The sequence below is a fragment of the Orbicella franksi genome, chromosome 6 (genome assembly GCF_964199315.1).
Source record: "Orbicella franksi chromosome 6, jaOrbFran1.1, whole genome shotgun sequence".
Taxonomy (NCBI): Eukaryota; Metazoa; Cnidaria; class Anthozoa; order Scleractinia; family Merulinidae; genus Orbicella; species Orbicella franksi.
The window spans coordinates 5,191,797-5,197,796 of NC_138150.1; positions in this window are offsets into that span (position 1 = coordinate 5,191,797).

Consider the following 6,000-nt stretch of genomic DNA (forward strand, 5'->3'; position numbering starts at 1 on the left):
TCTAGACGTGGCAAGATCTCAAGGAAATATGGGCAATGCGTGACCGCGGCCAACAAAAGAGGAGTTACAGTGTTCGGTTTAGATGACACCAGATGCTGGACTGGCCAGAATGCAGCAAGTTCTTATGATATTTATGGCACTGCTGTAGGGAGGTGCGGCTCCACCAAAGGCGGTTTGCATTATGGCTTCTTGGCATCAGAAATAGTGTTTGTTTACCAAAAGAAAGGAGGTAAATTAATGGGGCTTCATACCCTTTGTTTTGAAAACTTGATTTTCACAGCATCCTCGGTCTAACACTGAGTGTTGGTGAGCCAGACTTGAGAAAATGAAGGGAGGGTTAAGAACCCTTCAATGCAAGAGGTTCTATTTTCAAACTCACCAATAATCCGTTTAAAAAGGAAATGGTGACCGTGGGGGTATTTGAATACCTTGTCTTAATTACATAGATTTGTACGATGATACTTTTTCGTTTTTTTGAGTTTTAGCTTCGATTGAGAAGATATATCCAACAGTGGAGACAATGTTTGACCACATCTCCGAGCACCTTGAATTTTATCACAAATACCCGGTACGCGTCATAATCTCAACTCTCTTTTCGGTATCTGTAAATGTGGTCAAACACGGTCTGTTTCTGTTTGATATATTCCATTCAGTTAAAGTACTACTAGTCCTGGAGTTTCTTCTTCGTAAAGCATATCGAAAATGCCCAGACGAGGCGGACTATCCTGTACAGTCCTGTCCTGACTATCCTGATATTACTAGCATTTACTGAACCATTCATCTACCATTCTCTTATAAAGGTGATTGGGAACCTATTGGTTGCTACAGCAACGTGTCTCCCAGAGACGCTTTCGCTTTGCCGGAATTATTTGACGACAAAGTGAGTGCTAAGGGCCCCGATGCAATTTTCAACTACTGCAAGGGGAAAGCTGAAGCGCTTGGCTACAAGATTTTTGGAGCAGACAATAAGAGTTGCTGGTCAGGAGATGAGGCCAAGAATACTTATAAGAAGTACGGGGAGTCCAAACTGTGCGAGTTTAGTAAGAGGACCGGTAATGGTTCGGGAAACAAGGTCAACGGAGATGTGTTTGTCTACGAATTGGCCTGAGGTAAGCTGATAAAATTACTAGCAGACAGCTTCATTAATGTCACCCTCTTTCTTGTAAAAGTAGGTTCTTAAAGCTTTAATTAATGTCATACCCACTACATACGAGAGGCCAAGTAGTTGGTCAAGTTAGCACCAGAACATCTGAAAATTAACGTCCGGTTGACAATCCTGGTCAACTTAGTAGCTTAGTTATGTTGTGTATTTGTTCCTCTCACGGTGCCTCTCTGCTACGGGGATATATTCCCGTGCCTGCGAATTGTCAGGGCAAGCAAAAAATACTAGGAATAAGCCTGCCATGGACTACAAGTAGGATCCTGATGGAGGTCACAATGCACCTGCACCTATTGGCCATGCTATTACGTTCCTCTAATTCCAATGACTAGAGCGAACTTTCCCTATAACCCCATTTACTGATAAACTGTAAACCCCTCCATTTATGGCTAATCATATACCACGAATAGAAGGAAATTTGGGATGAACTTGGTCCATACCTCACACTAACTACTTTGGGTCAGACATTAGCTCTCGTAAGGTATCATATGAATGGCTCGATATCCTTTGAGAGAACAATAGAACAAATTACAGAAACAATGACCCTAGTTCCCCCCCCCCCCCCCAAAATAACGGATGCTGCACTTTGACGACAAGAAGAAAAACGAGCTCACGAGAACTGTTACACTACCGAGTACTTTCCGCTCGACTAATTCCATATATTGGGTTTTTATATTCTTTTTACAGGACTAGGTGCTGAGTGGATCGCCAAACTGGAAATAATGCAGATGTACACAAAAGAGTGCTGGTTTTATTTATAGTGTAATCGAGGTCTTTGATTTGTGAAATGTAGCTTGAATTGCTGGTGTTTGGAATGGCGACGCAAGAAAGTAAATTCTCGCTAATATGCATGTGTGGAATATTGTATCTGCACGTAACTTAAAACGGCATAGTCCTAATTTAAGGGTAATGAAAGGTGTTCGAATAAACCTGCTGTGGTCTCGCATCAATTTTTGTTGTAAACCCTCTTTCACTCCCTTCCCCATCCCCCGTGCCCCTACCTCGGCTTTCAGACCCTCTGGAATCCAAGATGGTTGCAATTCACATAATGTGTAGGAAACACCTGATGCAGGAAACCCCCTCCATTGTGTGCCGTGTTCACAACTACGTTAACTCATAGTCCTATATCATTTTTTGAAGTTATTTTTTGTTACACATCCCCCTCCCTCAGAGTTCACCAGCCTCCCATCCTACCACAGCTCCACCGTCATCAACAAAAAAAAGAAACCTGCAATGCAGGCTATGCTGCAAGCGATTATCAGTCAACACAAAACTCTTCCATGCCAATTACCCTTTACACAAGCTAGACAAGCACGGCCCAGTAGTATTCCTAGGGTGGAAGCCTTTAGAGGAAAAGTTAGTGTGGTCGTTGTAACACTATTTCGGGGGTTAAGATTTAAACCTCTCACGCTAGTGTTATCGGAATGCTATTTTTTGGGTAAAAGAAAAAACGAACATTGTATGTGTTACTCGACGCAATCCTCTAGAGGTATGTCAACAGAATGAGAGAAATCGAGAAAAACTCCGTTAATTGTTTGCTTTATACTTGACATGAAGAGTAATGAGAAAAGGCATAAAAAAGCGAACGGAATGAATGAAGGTGTTGTTTTATTTAAATGTGTCTCAAGAAGGGCAGGAACATAACAGCGCGAAAGATGGAACTATGTCAAATAAATCAAGAAATAAGTTCACTTGCAATCTGCCAATTTTCGTATAACTTCTCATAAAGAAAAGACTCGCTTGCTTACTTCACTCCTATCCATTTGATTACCAATACGCCTAAAAAACCTAAGTTTCTTCTTAAGGAAGGTGCCTGCTCAATACAAACGTCTTTTCCCCAAATTTGCACCACATGGAAAAGTAGAATTTAGCAAGGGCTATTGGAATCCAGAAAGAAAAAGTTGGACAGCCGCGCATTTTTCCGACATAATTAGCCTAGAATATCGAATAAAATGCTTATGTCGACATTTTTCTAAAAACAAGAAAAAATGTTTCTTCACAGTTTTTCCTAGAACTCCCCATTGGATACAGAAAACCAAACGCATTTATAAAGGTCTTTAAGCTAAATGGTGATGGTAACATTAAAAAAAAAAACAAAAAAAACCACTTTTGGTATGTTTTTAATGACCAAATCGTCGCAGCAGTACTTTTGTCGTCCCTGACAGCTCTCCACTGGTTTAGCCAAAATACAGTCTAAATAGCTTTTCCTTACAACTGGAGACTAATCACGTGTTGAATAGGCTTGCCACTTCCATTTCATAAAAAAATGTAGTTGTAACCACGCGTTTTTTAAAGTTTCACGAGTTCTTTCAATCTTTTTTGAAAACTATTACGGTGCCCATTTTTTTTTCTGTCCCCTCCCCGGTAAGTCAAACATTTGCGATAGACTAGCGTCCCATCGAGGGGAGAGTAGAAATTTTGCTAGTCGCTTCATGCTACAGAAACCGGGATAAGCTCCGGCCTGATGAGCCACTTGGCTCGTATGCAGACTTTACCTTTTCTTGCCTTGCTAGTGTTACCTGTCTCGAGCTCGAAAATGAGCTCTGATTAAGGCGAGAATTACTATTGTCATACCTTAATGTTTTCCATTGCTCCCTCTGGTGTAATTCAGATGGCAATTGTCACTAATTTTTTTTTTTTCATAAATCTATATTTTATCAAGCCGCGAAACTACAACAGAATCGATAGATTAATACAACCGTTAATTTTTTTGGTGCAAAACTAAGTGATTCGCTTAGGTTTTTGCAATTGTTCAGCTATTGAATCAAATGCAGTGCGAAATTGGTCTGCTCTCTGATCAATGCCTGAGTAAAAAGCAATAAAAAGTCCAGCCCAAGGAAAAGACTCAGCAAAAGAAATAATTGCCATCCTGATCAACGATTTCAAATTACACTTACAAAACAAAATTTAGCTGGTGCCTGATGCCAGGTCCTGTTTAAAATTGTCGACGGTTTTCTCTATTTATATTGTACGCTTTTCTATAGGAGAGTTCCTCCTCTCCACTCCTTACCTACCCCACCAGCACGGGAGTGAAGTAATAAAACACAGGTGTCATTCAGTTGTTTTTAAGGTCATTCCGCAGTATTGCATTGCGCATCCTTACCGAGCAAAATTTATGGCGTCATAAGCGCGCGTTCGTGCATGCGCACATTGAAAACATGGCGGATTTGCCTTGATATTGAATTCTGCCAGTTAAAAATGGTTATAGCTCACTAACGAGCTCGGGCACCTCAAATTTTTTTCCAGTCATTTTAATCAACTAATCATAAGCTTTGCGTGAGAAAAAACTGATCTGATTTCTATTGGTGAAAGTTGAATGAATAGGGAAAATAGCAGCTGCACTGTAGTCTTTTCTATTTTGCAGTTTGATAGGAGTGGCAAGCAATTTGGCTCCAATATTTTAACAAGGATTCAGCTGTCTGTCAAAATCAAGCTTAAAAGTTTATTTGTGTCCGACACAAATATTGATTGTAGTTTGAGAGGTGTTTTCTTGAGTCTGGGCTCACAAAGAATTTACAATAACTTGGAATGCGTTCTTGTAATAAGCATAAAGCTAAAATGGGATATTTTCAATGCCTCACTGCTCCTTAACAGGCATGGACAACCCCCTTTTTTATTTTATAATTAAAGTTCTCATATGATAAATATTCATTGGACAAAGTTTGAACAAAAATCTATGTCCAGTTTTATTTCAGAAGAATTACCTTAAGGACGGTGCCTGCTATTGTTAATGCGCACACCAGGAGCCATAATCGGGGACGGAGACCGTAAGCGCGCGCCATTTCAAGTATTGGGGTTGTCCCCATGATATGGGACAATAATTCTATTTTTAGAACAAATTGCGCCATCACCTGCGGCACACGCGCGTACATGCTGCGAGGATTTTTGCGGATGTCGCGCGGGGGAAATGGCGTCCGAAATTCCCGAAATGTTTCAGGTTTTTGCCCCACAACTCAACGCGTTTACGTCTGTTGGAATTTTGCTTAAGTATTTTCGTCGTAAGCTGCTCCAGTTTGAGTGAAGTAAGACAGCGTCGAATTTAGGTATGTTCCGCTGTAAGCTTATATATATCGCTGACCAAGTTGTGTTGCGACTGACGCTTCTTTTACATGAGCTGTACATTACTCCACTTTAAATTTCACACATGTTGAAGATTAAAAGCTTTTCCATTACGCAGCAAAAAACTAGCTGGATATATTAAGATATAGCAGAGCTTCAGGACTTCATAGTTTCGTAGCTCCTCTTGCCACACGCTTGCGAGGAATTTGTCAGTCTATCGCGACCGAAAAGTATAACAAAATAATTGCTAGTTTGAGTTTCGTTTGAATTGTAAGCAACGCTTGATGTTTCATCAAAGCTTAATAACTTTACGTCCCTAGATACTGCTCAGTTTTATTCGTGTAAAAATCCAGTAAATTCTCTGTTGTCGATGAATGAGAGCGCCCGTCGATGCGTGTTTTGTACAGTCAGTAAACATGACAAATTGTACTTCCGCCGCACTTTCGTGTGAAAGCGTACATCGAACTCAAACAATAACTCTATAGTTTTTAAATATGTTTAAGATTAGTAAATGTTTGAGAACATATTAAAAGCTAAGCTGAAAATATGTGAATAAAGCAGAAACAATCAGCAAAGTTGCGATGACGCTTTCTTTAATCAACTTGGAATAACGATTTCGATTTTGATGATCGAGTTATCAAAACTCCTTGTCTATTTTCATTTTCGCTGTGTAAAACTTCACTATGCTTATGTTGAAGAAACACACATGATGTTAGTAGCCTTTTTTGCATTCGTGAAATTTGTTGCAGCATCTCAGCACAAAAGATAACGAAAGAAATCTT